General features: G+C 39.0%; 1 long non-coding RNA gene across 1 annotated transcript in view; it reads left to right on the plus strand.

Annotated features, from left to right (window-relative positions):
* Window positions 1–419: 419 nt before the first annotated feature.
* LOC112132329 (uncharacterized) overlaps window positions 420–14,277 on the plus strand; it is a 168,185-nt gene continuing 154,327 nt past the window's right edge. The window contains exon 1 of the long non-coding RNA XR_010136054.1: window positions 420–562. This is a non-coding gene — a long non-coding RNA (uncharacterized LOC112132329). The remainder of the gene's footprint in view (window positions 563–14,277) is intronic.

Below are 14,277 nucleotides of genomic sequence, written 5' to 3' on the forward strand. Positions count from 1 at the left end.
AAAAAAAAATTTATTCTATTGCAAAATGTGCTTTTCTTTTTATTCTCCTTGTGTGGGCATTTAAGGCTGTTCTAGTGGCAGTGGGGCTGGCTGTACATATCCATGTCAGTCACCGCGCCCGGCCCCACTTTCTTCTCATTTCTAAGTGTACTTTTGTGGCGTTTAAACAGCCGATGATGACATTGGTGTTGAGCGGTGTTGCTTCCACAGCCCACTCTGAAGGCAATGGGAGGGACCCAGGAGGGCGCAAGGTGTTTTAAGGCCTTTTCCCACCTGCCAGACACCTTTTGCTGTTGCTTTTTGGTTTTATTTTGTTTTGCGAAACGGGAATAGTGACTTCAGGACTCGGCTTTCTGCCTTGTGCCAGAGAGCCACAGTACATTCCTTTATTTTTATTTTTTGGTAAGACTTGGCAATGAGAAGGACTGAGAATATAGCTTTCATTTCTTTTAAAAACCATTTCTTTTTCTTTTAAATAGATATGTGATCATTTAACACATGGGTGTTAAGTTCATTCTTGCTGCAAAAGAAGGCCATTGTACCTCCTGACCCTGAAAGCAAGGTGGGTGGCTTTGTTTTATAATTAAATTTTCTGTCTTCAGCTTCATATTTCTCTTTCTCTGTTATTTCCTAAAGAGTGTGTCAAAGTGATAGAAGAGGTGAGGAATGGACTCATAAACAGAGTGATTTTGAAATTACTGTTGGTGTATCCATAGCACGTGTTCTTCTAAACTTTGGCTTTTTAAGGATTTCAGCGGGGTTTTTCACAAGCGTGTGTGTGTGTGTGTTTTTCATGTTCCAACATATCACATTAGGATTTTGTAATCTGTCACTGTTTAAAACAGCCTCTGGGAAGGGCGCCTCTCTCTGGATTGCCTCCATCACGCATGTGTGTTCTCTTGCATTCAGAAATACATAAGGCTGCTCATGGTGCTCTTTGATTTCAACTTGAAGGAAGCAGTTTAGTTTTTTGTATGTCGTTTGCTAACCATGTACAAAATTTAGCAGCTGGTCTAATAGTCTCCTGTGTGTCCGTGATGGCCTAGATTCTGAAAAGAGCTTACGAAGGACTGCAGCCCTCCCTTAAAAATAATTATGTCCTGAGATCATTTGGGCAGCCATTTATCTCCTTTTCTGGTATTTTCTATTTGCAAATATGAGTCAGTTTTTCTTTTTTTCTCTTTTTCAAATTATTTCTCTAACAGTTAAAGAACTAGGAAAGAAAGTGATGTTAGGCCCTGACTAAACATTCTTCCTTCATTCTGCTTACTACTGACGGCTTGTTTCCTTTGCCTTTTACCACATGAGACACAAGATATGAGACGGAGCAGAGAAAAAGGTTCTGATCTTAGCTCTCCAAATTCCAGAGTGTTTTGCATAAGGGAATTTATGCTCAAGTTCAGGAATCAAGAGGAACATACTAATTTTCATTCTGCTATGAAGTGACAGTTCAATTTTATGAGTAATTTGTGTCTAGGACAATTTAAATAATACTTAAAAGCCTGCAGTAGCTTTCAAGTTAAAAATCTATTGTGTTCAATTATGAAGTAAACCTCCCCAAGGTAGATCCATTTAATGCATCAAAGTATGTTTTTAACTCTTATTCAAAACAGCAAGAGATTGGCTTAAATATGGTAACTGATGACATACAGCTTGGTTAATAGAGGGCTAACTAGTGTCCACACGGACTTTACAGTCCCTTCTCAAGTCTTCAGTGATGAAAGGAAAGAAAAGAGTGAAGGCTTAATCTTTTCATCTAGAGAATCCATCTTCAAAAACAAGAGTAAAGGAACCACACCAGAGGCATGCAATGGTCTCCTCATAAGAAAAGGTGCTGTTACAAAGCAGTAAGGTATTGGTGATACCAGGGCAGACCCTAGAACCACTTTGCTTGTTTCCAGTCCAGTTCTGCTGTCTATTACTGTGTGGCCCTGGGCAAGTTATGTAACCTCTCTGTGATTAGTTTTTTCATCTGTAGAATGAGACTGATGCTAGTTCCCCCCTCCTAGTTTTGATGAAAAGTTTAAAGAGTTAATTCATATGAAATGCTTAAAACAAACACTGAGTGCTTCTTAAAACAAACTCCAGGAAGACTGACATATCCATCACCTAGCACAATGCCTGGCACATAGTAGGTCAATCAATATTTGTTAGATGAATATTGAATGTTATTTCATTGATTGCCCTAGTTGGTTCAGCTGTGACCCATGAAGCAGTAACTGAAGCACTCTCAGCCTCAGGTGTGGACTTGACTACTGAGAGTAGGCAGCACTCCAAGAGAAGTTTTATCCAACTGCAGTTTTACTTTTTCTACGGATTTCTGTGTTGTCTTCTTGATTAACAATTGGGTTATAAAGCTTTTGAGAAAAGAGAGCATCCGAAATTTTGAGGGGTCTCTATAGCACTCACCACAGTGCTTTGTACATAAGTAATAGACAATTGGTAAGACAGTATGCCACACATATCAGAGCAGTATGCATTACAGTCTTTTATTGAATAAACGATGGTTACAGGCACTATGTGAAATCTTTTGCATACATTGTTTCATTTTATTCTCACACTGATTTTCATACAGGTAGTTACAACCCCTATTTTGTAGGTAAGGAAAATATGAGGCTCAGAGAAGCCTAGTGACTTTCCCAAGGTCACACAGCTAGTAAGTGACAGGTCTGGATGTTTAGTCCAGGTCTATGGAAATGTCAAACATATACAGTTAGCGCTACCCTGCACTGCCTCCCAATCTGTTTGGCTTTAAAGAGTCCCTAATCAATCTGGTCATTTACAATTAATGTGTAAACCATAATGAAAATGGAAATGATTAAGGCTGGAACCCAGGCCTATTATTCTTGAATTAATCTTGTGCGGTGGGTGGAATACTAGGCCCAGTGGGGTGAGACACAGGCCTGCCTCCCAGGGTCTTTCCTGTCCTCCGCTCATTCCACCACCACATGTAGATATTTGAAAAGGGCCAGAGGAAAAGTCAGGGTTACTTTTTCCCGTCTGTGGAAAAACATGATGAAGCTGAATTTACCTCAACTAGTATTAAAACATCAAGTGAACAGATGTACATATTGATTAAAGATGAAGAAAGGAGAACTCAGACAAGTGGGTGGCAGAGCAGTTTTTCCTTTTAACCAAACGTTCTTTCTTTATGGCCTTTAAAGATATGCATTCTTCCAAGATACTTAATGGGTGTTCTGACCATTTCAGGGAGTGAAGAACAGCCTGAGACCATAAGGAAAGCCTTGATTCATGTACGAGTTTCTTTAATGAGTAAGCAAGAGTCATGCAAGAGTGCTGTGCTGTAGCCATGTGATTCATTCTGCACCCCTGAAACAAATATGTACAGAACCCCAAAAGAGGAAGCTAAGGAACCTGTGAGTTATTCTAAGGAATGTGCAACACCCCCTATTAAAAACTCCATCCAAGGATAAATTTCACAAGTAGATGCTGAAAAGATGGAAGTCACTGGCTCTACCTGGTAAATCCTATACTATCCCTGAGAAGGCAGAAGTCATTCTTAGGTTTAGAGAGAGTCTACTACAGCCAAAACAGTTAGAATTAATCTTGGCGTCATGACTTTGTGGCTGTTATTGCTGGGACAGGGGGAGGGAAATGGGGGGAGGAATTGAGGGATACCTCCAAAGAACTCACAAGTCTGCAGAGACCGAGCTCACTACATAAATACAGCAGTGGCAGACTCCAAACCTCAGCTTGCTGCTCAGGGAACCCCAGGCAGTACCAGGCTTTGGTGGCTTTGCTGGAAAAGAGTTCTGGGGTTTACCAGCCCTCTCATGCATTTAACTCTGGGCGCTCAACTCACCTTAAGTCTTTGAGTGAGAAAAAGAGAAAGAGAAAAGTAATCATACCTTTAACTTAAATTTATGGGTTTTTTTGAATAAAGGATATACTTATAGTTTCGAGCTCTTCACTGTGAAGTCTGATTAATTTTTTAACAGATGAGGAATTTGTGTATTGATGAATATTTGATAAAAACAAGAGAAAACGTTAAAAAGCAACATCAACTACAGCGTTCAATCCCACCAAAATAAAAATGTAGCACTGTATATCTTGAAACTGAGGTTAGACTCTCTGGGAAGAACATGGAGGAAATAAATGCTCAATCCATGTTGCAGAAGACATAATTTTAAGCCACCAAAACTTTTAAGGACCTTTGAACCATTTTCTTCAAATTTGCCTTGCCTTTCTTTCTGCATCTGTGAACTTGCCAAGTTAGAGTTTATTGCTGTAACAGGTTTTGAATGATAGTGTATCTGTTTTGAAAAGGTCTGAGTACTTTTTGATTATTTGATGGAAAGAATGTGTGCTTTTCCTTTTTTATGTATCTTTCAAACCAACTGCCTTGATATAAATTGAATCTTTAAAAAATATATTTACCCTTTTTAGACTTAAGACCAAACATTCCGTTCCATGAAAGTCATGAGTGGTTGCTGAAAGGAGGTTATGAATGAAATGGTGTCTCCTCTTGAACGTCGGCAGCTAGCCTGCATTTATTCCTCAATTTCCAGAATCTAGAATAAACACAGTGATTAGCAAGGCCAAAATACAAAACCCCAGGACGTAAAGCTGTGAGCACGGGGAGGCTCCCGGGACAGGAAGCCACTGGAAGCTGGTTGCTAGGAGACACTCGTCTTTTGCCGGCAGCAGGAAGATGTCCTTGAGCATGGCTTCCCCTGTGGTTGGCTTTGGACAAGCTGTGAATCAGACTGTCCTCACTAGTGCCGCCCTCCCAGCAGGGCTGACCAGCCTACCATACAGGTGCCACTGAGGGGCAATGGTGGGTCCTGTTCCCTGGGAAAGTTTCTCACATGTGCCCAGCTTTTCTGATGTGCTCTTCTGAAATCAACAAGCATTTGATTGTTGTTGATGTCTACTCTGGGTTATAAGAATATGGAAAAAAAAAAAAAAAACCAGCTTCCTGGGTGGTGCTTTTTAGGTGAGAATTTTAAAAAATAAAATCATACCCTAAATTATATGAAACAGCCTACAAGAGCTGTAGGAAAAAAGAGAGATAAGATAATGAGTTAATGGTAATTAAAAGAGAATTCATAGAGGAGAGAGCATCAGAGCTGGAGGATTCACCTAGGGAGGAGGATGCTGGCAGGGGAACACCCTGTTTACTGTCAAGAGCTCTCTCGGAGGGCCCTTGATGGCAGTGAACTTGTCTTTCTTGCTCCCAGAAGCATCCCTGGTACATAGGACAGTGTTTGTCAGAGTGTTCAGGGTTCAACGGCTGAACAAATGCAGGAGAATGAAGATGCTGAAGATGAGCAGAGGGGCTTGGTGGTCATTGTTGGTGTTCCAGGGAAGAACCAGTGGAGAGAATGCTGAGTGAAGAAGGCTGACCTCATTGTTATCAGAGTCTGTAGTGGAAAATGGTGAGAAATGAGGTGCTGGGTAAGGTGCAGACCAGTTATGAAGACTCCTAAAAACCAGATAGAAAATGGCTTAAAGAAATTAGGGAGCTGTTGTGGGATTCTGAGCCTGGTAGAGATGAAAGTTTTATGGTTTACAAATGCTTCTTTTCAAATGCATCATCGCTTAACATGTACAGTTTATTATATGTCCATTATAACTCGATAAAGCTGTTAAAAATACATGATCTCATTAGGTGTTCAATATTTGGTGAAATGGACCTTATCCTTATTTCATTTTTACAGATGAGGAAACTGAGACCCAGAGAGGTTCAATGGCATGCCCAAGTTCAAACGTTTCAGATGACAAGCCAAGACTCCTGGGTCTTCTGCCTCCACATCCCTCATTTGCTTCTTTCTGAATGCAGCTCTCAGCTGAGGGGCTTGGAAGGAGGCTGGCCTGTGGCTGGGGAGGCCAGTAGGGAGGCGCTGGCAGATGGCTGTTTGCAGTTTTCTCTCCCTCTCTCTCCCTTGCTTTCTTGTCTATGCTTCCCTGACCTTCTCTTCTTTTCTCCTCCATTCTTTCTTCTTCCCTGACAGTGTCTCAGACCTCTGGGTGGCATCCTGCTAAGCTGCACATGTGGGGGTTGCTCCTTGACTGTCACAGCTGCTGAGGGGCCAGCTTTGGGGCAGTGCCATGCCATCTGGACATGAAGGGCAACACCTCTGGGAACTGCAACATTACATCTGTGGCACCTCTTTGGAGAGGTCTGATGTAAAAGAGAACACAAAGAATGAGATTTGGAGCCCATGAAATATTACTAAGATTCAGACAATATGTGGGAATGTTGCATTTAAATATGCAGTTAACAGATCATGTTAATCGTCTTCCAGACCTAGCTTCAAAAGCATTCACCCATTTCTCACATGTGTGAGTGAAAATCACTTAGATTTTGACTTGGGTATTAAATGGCCTCAAGCAAAAGCAAGTCAACCAAATTAGAAAGAAGGCAAAGTGCTATGGGCTTTGGAGCGAGATGACTGTGAAGTTCAATCTGGATTCCTCCATTTACTACATGTCACTAGTACTAGATGCTACTTAGCCTCTTTGGGCCTCAGTTTTCTCATCTGTAAAATGGAAATAATGAGTCCAATTTAACAGGTTTGTTACAGCAATTAAATAACCGATGTATTGTGCACAGTGCCAGGCATGCAGTGAGCCCTCACCGTGTGAATGGCAGCACCAGCATCCACATCAGCTCATCATCTTCATCAGTGGCATTACCTGAAACACTCTGTCCTCATCCATGACATTAGAGGAAAACAGCCTTGTTTTCTTTAGGTTTTGTATTCTCCCAAGGCTGAAACTTGTATTCATAATGCTACAACTTTGATAATTTTTTCCCTTAAGAGTTCCTTCAGCAGCCTTTTTTTCCTACCAACTTGCACATGTAGAGTTATTCAGTAGATGACACCAAAGAGTTTCATAGTGAATGTTTGTTGAGTGAATGTATGAAATGAACAATACCACCACCTCCAAAGCAAGTTTATTTTCTCTTGTTGATTCTAATGAGGATTTTGTTTTTAATGGGGTAGGTGGTGGTGGTTGGTATGTGGTTTTGATAGCCAGGAGTGATGTGGCACAGGTGCTTGTGTGGGGTTAAGGATGGCTAGCCCATCAACCCAATCATTTGGAAATTCCTTTTCATTATACTGCAAAGCAACCAGCTAGAAAAGGAAAATCTAGTTAACTAGTTCTTTTATGGAAAACATCCAAGTTGGTAGAAGTTTTTTTTCACTGAATGTCTCCTCACACCTCCCTCTTGGCCTGGCTAGATTGACTCATTATTTCCAACCGACCAGCTTGACCTAACAGAGCTTCTGTGACAGAAACCCTGCCCAAAGCTCCTTCTATCCCCAAAGCGCTCTGCTGGCTGCTCTGGAGAGCACAGGTCTGACAATCTCCAGTCTCCCCTCCATTGAGTCTTAACTGCTTCTAACAATCATTTCACGGCTGAACCCCAATTTGCATCATGGATATAGACAAGGTGTAGAATACTAGTATTAAACAGTTGAATACGTGGCAAATGGGAGTAGAATTAAACAAACAACAGTAAAGAGATCAAGAAGCCTGCTAGCATGAAAGGCAGTTTGGGCCGCTAAGTCACATCTTCCGAAGGGGTAATATACAAACAACTGGAAACAAGAGGTGTCTTCTTAACAATAGAGTCAGACATACACACACCCTTCAATCTTTTAGTTATACTTTGGGTTAAAAAATGTTTAAATATTAGGCCTATATTTTCCTTTATTCCCAGAGGCTCTTCTTCCAGATTCTACCAAGAAAGCTAATACTAACAATAATGTCGTATCGGTTCTAAGATTGTGGGAAACCTCACTTAACTTCAAAGCCCCTTCATTAGAAGCTCAGACTTCCATACTAACACCTAGTTTCAGGCCCATGTTGGGACTAATTACTGCCACTGGGTTTGTCTTGAGCCATCTTACCTGGCGAATCTACCTATATATTTCTTTGAATGTGCTCAGACCAAAGGTCTCATCTTAAAGGAATATCAGACTAGACCACCAGACCTGTGGCTGAGAAACACCTTTTTCACCCCAGCACACATTTTCCCATCCATCCATTCATCCATCTCCAACAAATAACCTTACACAGCTTCCACACTCTGAAAGGTAGATACCATATGAAAGGTAGATACCTTATCTGTCTACTTTATCTCCAAATCATAGTCCATAGCCAGCAGAGCGTAACCACCGAAGGAATATTTGTTCAATAAATAAGTGAACAGTTATAAAATGCCCACTATATTGACACTGTCATACATATATGTTGAAGCACAGTCCCTGCCTTCTTCATACTCACAATTGTTTTTCAGGATGGCTTTGTACCCCATCAGAAAAAAATAGATTTCAAGGCCGCTAATGCTCTTTTTATATTCCATTGGCTGGCCGTGTCAGTATTGACTGTGTAATGCACTGACAGATGCGCAGTTCCCTTCAGAGAGAAATGAGAAAAAAAAAAAAAAAACAGCTTCACATCAGGCAAATTTTGATTATTTCTTTCTAAAGTGCACAGTACCTCCAGTCACTAATGGTTGTAAGAGACTTCAGGGACACTAATCTTAATGCGCCATTTCCTACAGGTCTTGTTAGTTCCTAAAACCATCTGTAAGAAGTTATTGTATTTGGCTTTCTTCATCCATATTTTTTAAGCACGACATTTAATTAGTGCTTGTTAAGATGTTTCAAGTGCTTTGGCCACTTCTCTCACCCCTGCTGTTTCTTCTTGGTCAGCATGTTTTCTGGAAATGTTGTTTTCGGGAAAGGGCATCAGATGCGTCTGTGTCTGGAGAATTGCTCTGTGTATCCACGTGAAGCAACTCTCTGAGAGCAACTGGAGGGACTGTCAGACTGGCTGTGGGGCCTCCGTGTTCACAGCAGCTACTTTGAAAGGCCTCCAGTTTTGACGTTCTCATGGAAAAAGCAGAGACCTCAAAATGGGTTTGGAACCGACAACAATAGGAGGGTACACTAGAACCCTGGAGAAGAATGTCACATAAGTGAAATGTATTTGAAATATTTAATCTAGGAACCTTTGAATTAACTTCATTAAAAAGAGTTTGCTTGAAAGGGCATAATTTTTGCTCGAAGAGACCTTATGAAAACTGCAAAATGGTTGATGGTACTGAAATATCCACCCATGCTCACTAAAAGAATAAATAGGTTGAATATAATTCCATTATTTTTGCAACTGTTTAATACCATAAAATTCATTAAAATTTCAAACTGCTTTACAAAATAAGACATTTTTTCTAAGTTTTTCCCCCAAATTCTTTGTCCACATTTGGATTAGAATGGCTTGATATTTGTAGTAGTTTATGAAGCGCAAATTCATGTCACATCTGGTATACAAAAGAAAAGTATTTCAAGATAATATGGAATCTGTGAAAATGAAGAAATACATGTATTTAGCTAGGTTAAGAAACGCTATCTAATCTACTAGCATAACCTCAAATTTTTTCTGAAACACACATTCGAGGAACAAAAAGCTTCATGCCGATCATTGCTTTAATGGTAATTAAATTTTCTTTCTCTTTGAATTTTACTGTACTTTTCTAAGGTAAAGAGGAAGCACAATACATGTAATATAGAGTTAGTCAAATTGTTAATATTCCACATGTAAAGTAATTTCTACTGGAGCCTTTTTTTGCCTCTGTAATCTGAACGTTAAAGTATATTGAAGTCTTTAGTGAAAGACTGGCGTTTGGCACTGGGTGTCCAAACATTTCCTGCTGGGCCCTCAACCACTAACAAGCTTTTTGTTTGGATAGAAGAGAAAGGGGAGGGTAAGGAGTTGAGCTGGCTAACTCTTGACATGTGAAATCTTTATCAGTCACAGCGACTTTTTTGGTTTGTGTTGATGATTTGTGGTATTGTTGTTTATCTGTGTATCATTGACTTGGACTCGCTGTTTAGATGCAAAGATCTCAAGACCATCTGCAGTCTTGATGGGTAGTTATAGCAGCCCGACCAGACATCTGGCTGTCAGTTATAATTGCATTCCTGCTCCTAAACTTGTTGTTAGATACTCCTGATTCCCTTTGAGTGTATTACCGTGATGCACCACCGTTTCAGGCCATTGATGTGAGAGACCGAGTTAATTCCCGGCTTTCGTCTGGCTAGAACTAAGATTTATAAAATGAACACAAGTATCCATTTTGCTGGAAGGGTGGCTATTTTTGTCTGCACTGGGTTTAATGATGCATCAGTTTCTTCTGTAGCCTGTACAACTGATTCTTTGAACATAGAGAGAAATAGTGCATCCGAAAATTATTTTCATGGTGTTGCCGTGTTTAGTATTTCCTGTTGTCTTTGCCTGAAAGTGTTTTAACAAAAATTAGGGTAGAGCATACAAACATTTGAGGCAGGGGATGAAAGGAGTTGTTATTATGTTTCCTTTCCAGGTTAATGTGGTTGCCTTTGATTTAAGCACTGCATACTTAGGACAGGATATGACACCAATTAAAGACATAAAACTTAATTTTTGGACTAAACAATCACATAATCCTTCTTCTGGTATCTGGTTGAAGTTTACTGACATGGCATTTATTTCTCAGTCACAATCCTAAATTTATTGGGTTGGCTTTATTTAAGGTACATGGGGCAACTAATATTAGTGCATGTAAAAACCTAGCAATGTCCTAAATTGTAAAGGAGCTATTATAAAGAGAACATATTTTTTCCCGATGACTGTCAACATGAGATCAAGAATGCATGCAGACTCACTCCGTGAGCCCTGGGCTCACTCATCTTGGTTGGAAGCAGATTTTGATTTAAGATCTAAATTTCAAAAAAAGAAAATCAATTTTATCTCATAAAGTACAACAGGGAAATTTTTTACTAATAACCTCTCCTTAGCCTTAAATTTAAATTGCATTTTTGTCAAGAGAATTTTAGTATTTACTGAAAATCAAGTTTAGATAATAATCACAAAATAATGCATTAATCATTTAAAAAGATAAAAAGTAATGTAGTGTTTGTGGGTAACACATTTAAATAATAAAATTGAATATTAGTGTTTAATTTTAGTGCAAAAAATAATTAAAATGAAGGCATGCAAATATAATGAGCCAGGTTAACCTCCCCATCTTTCCACTTTGACACCTTGTTTAACTCTAGCTAATGATGCTATGAAAAAAGTATTAGTGGTTTCAGTTCAGCCCCTGGTGGTCTATGTCACATATTGCATAACCTGCTGGTGGGTCTTACGGGCTATTTCTCATTTACAGACAGTAGCCTTTTATAATTCTGTCTGGAAGTGGGGGATCGCAGAGGGAGGGTGCCCTGTTTTAACCTATTTATTATGCACTTGAAAATACTGAAAATGTTTATAGAAAGAAGTCAAATTAAATTTTGTAAAACACATTAGTGCATTCATATGTTCAAACGTGAGCCTACAATTCTATACCAACTACTCACGTAAAGTCATTATGTGGAAAAGAAAAAAGTCACTTATGGCTTCTACTCCATGTGGAAAATTACCAAAGACTGCAGTTTTTCTAACCACGAACGGTCTCATTTCCCATGTGCAGTTGGTTAGCTCCTCACTGTATCCCCAAGGAGTCTGCATGAGTCTGAAGCACTGCAGAAAAATGAGAATTTTCACACTTTAAAAGAGCAAAGGCAGCATTTGTAACGACTAAAAATAAGAGCAGAAGAAGTAAAAGAGGAAAGAAAGATTGGTCCTCGGTTTTCCTTCCCCTCTGTTAAGCGAGACCATGGAGTTTCCAGGTGAGAGTCAATTGTGGGCTTGCTTTTAATTTATACAGGACATTAGGAAAGAAAAATAAAGAAAAAGAATACCAACTCCCTTGAATTTCCTAGCTCAAAGTTGCTTGCAGTGAATGCTAAAATGAAAGGAGTTATAAAGGCCAAATTCACTATACAGCTTTTGTGAACTGTTAGAAGCAATTTCCAGGACCTGTGCTTTTATATAGATTTGCTTTCACTCTCAGCTTGAGTGTTAATTTTTGACTAGTTCTTTCTATCCTTTCGTCAAATGTACACATCCAATTCTTCTGGCATCTCATACACACACCGCACATCACACACACACACGTGCATTATATACATAAGCAAATACCTCTAGCCACTTGGTAACAGTATTTTAGAAAGCAGCTTGATATCTGGATTAGAGAGTAGAATACTTTCAGACAACTCTCGTGGGCACAATGTGTTAACTGTTTTCTGTGCCACCATTTTATTGTATGTGAGCAGACGGCAAAATGGTGGTTCCAGCATTTTGTTGTATAAGGACTCCTTCGCATTCAGCCTCTGATTGAAGAACCAGTTTGTATACCCATGGAAAAGCCAGACTTCTCAGGCTGGGAGACTGACTAAATAAACCATATACGCAAATCTTCTTCTACTCACTGCTTTGCAGATGCTTAACCAAAATTTTACATATGTAAGTACAAAGGGAGCAAATCCTGATTAAAATAAAAAATGGACAGAAATGATATTCCAGTTAAATATATAATTCAATGGTGTTGCTAAATACATATGTTATTAAAAGACCTTCCAGCATTGCCATAAGTAAACTACCTTGAGAAAAGATCCAACACAGAGTTAGCATAGAGAATGTGAATGTTTTACTTGTGAATAAACGATCTTTCCAGATCAAGGTTGAGGTCACTGGCAAGATAGTTTAGTAAGCTCATTCTGCAGTTACTTGCACATGCAAATTGGGGTTCCAATTTTAAAAATATTATTGCTTTTTGTTCATGAGAAGAGCTTTGATTAAATTCTTAAAATAAGAATATTAAAATAATTAAACAATGTACCTGTGCTAATAATATTCAGTTTTAATTAGCTCCTAAATAGAATCAAAGCTAAAATGGATTTTGACGTACCCTTAACTGGATCTCAAATTAAGGAGAGATGAATTTGACTAAGAGAAGATTTTTACATTGTTGTCTATTACAGCTGAATTACCACTCTCCTTTGTCTGAAGAAAAACATTTTCTTCTCAACGAGGTATATATTTTTAAGACTGAAGACAACTGAAGCTTACAGCATATAGTATTTGGTTAGGTTTTGTTTTTGGTTTTTTTTTGGCTTTTTGACTGCAGTTGCCAAACATTTGAGATTATAGAAACGATAGTACTACATAAAATAGACCTGCAGCAACACTGTTTATGGCACATGCAGCAGTATTATTTTCTGCTGTTTGGTGTGCAGGAGTTGTAAATAGGAAAATGTGTAAGCCATTAAATCTAGTAGCAATAGGACTCAAAGCAAGGTTTATTATACCAGTGCCTGAAAAGCTTTACTTTTTTATCTCTGTGTGTTAAATTTTCGTGTTTGCAACAGTATTTTAGCTCTGGAGCTATTTATCTGGTAGCATCTTTGAGAAAAAGGAAATGGACAGATGTCCATAAACAAAGGGCTCCACCTGGTGGTAAAGAGGAGGTATGAAATGTTGATGAAGAGAACTAATGCTGCAAAGGCAAACAGATGGAAGAGCAACATTTTGTGTGTGTGTGTGTGTGTGTCTCCTATAATGAATATGTTTGAAGGAAAGAGAATGACAAAATCCTCCAAATTGGATTCCAGTGTGGATATAGGCTTACAACTAACATTATTTGATTATTTCTTTCACATTCAGTCATTCCAATATGTTTACAAATTATTTTATTCAAAATACATACATCTGAACAAATATTAACAGATGACCCTAACAGATACTAGGTACAATTGATGGCAAACTATCCATATCGTCTGATCATCTTAGGTTTTAGTAGAATGCCATCTAGTAGACAGATTTAAACAAAGAAAGCATTTGTTCCGACATGAGGGCGTCCTTTAGGTGGCTTTGTGGCTCACCTAGTTAGGAAGACCTGAAAAGGATGTGGTGCAGAGCTCTGGGGAGGGAAGCAAGGGTTTCAAATCCATGACTAAGAAACAGAAAACTGCTCATTTTAAAATGTCATCTGTGGCTGAAGTGTTGAAGAATTTGAATCTACGTATTGTGATTCTTCCACCTTTTCAAACTCTAAAATTAGGCCAGGAATTACATATATCAAATACTATGCAAAATGTAAAACAGGCATGCCGTTTATGGCTCTCTACGTAAGGTGGAAATTAAATCTTCAGCCTCCAATAAAATTGTATTTCTGTAATAAAACTGCTGCACCTTGACTCTAGACTACATTGAATCCCAAATTAAACACTCCATTTGCTGTACTGTAACAAGCAAAAGGGTTTGCTACACTGAACAATATTACAGATAGGAAAAACGTATTCTTTTTTGATTTACCACCTATGTAGAGACCACCAAAACAGGCTAATTCCTCATCTCTTCTTTCTCAGAACACAACAT

The sequence above is a fragment of the Pongo abelii genome, chromosome 11 (assembly GCF_028885655.2).
Source record: "Pongo abelii isolate AG06213 chromosome 11, NHGRI_mPonAbe1-v2.0_pri, whole genome shotgun sequence".
Classification (NCBI taxonomy): domain Eukaryota; kingdom Metazoa; phylum Chordata; class Mammalia; order Primates; family Hominidae; genus Pongo; species Pongo abelii.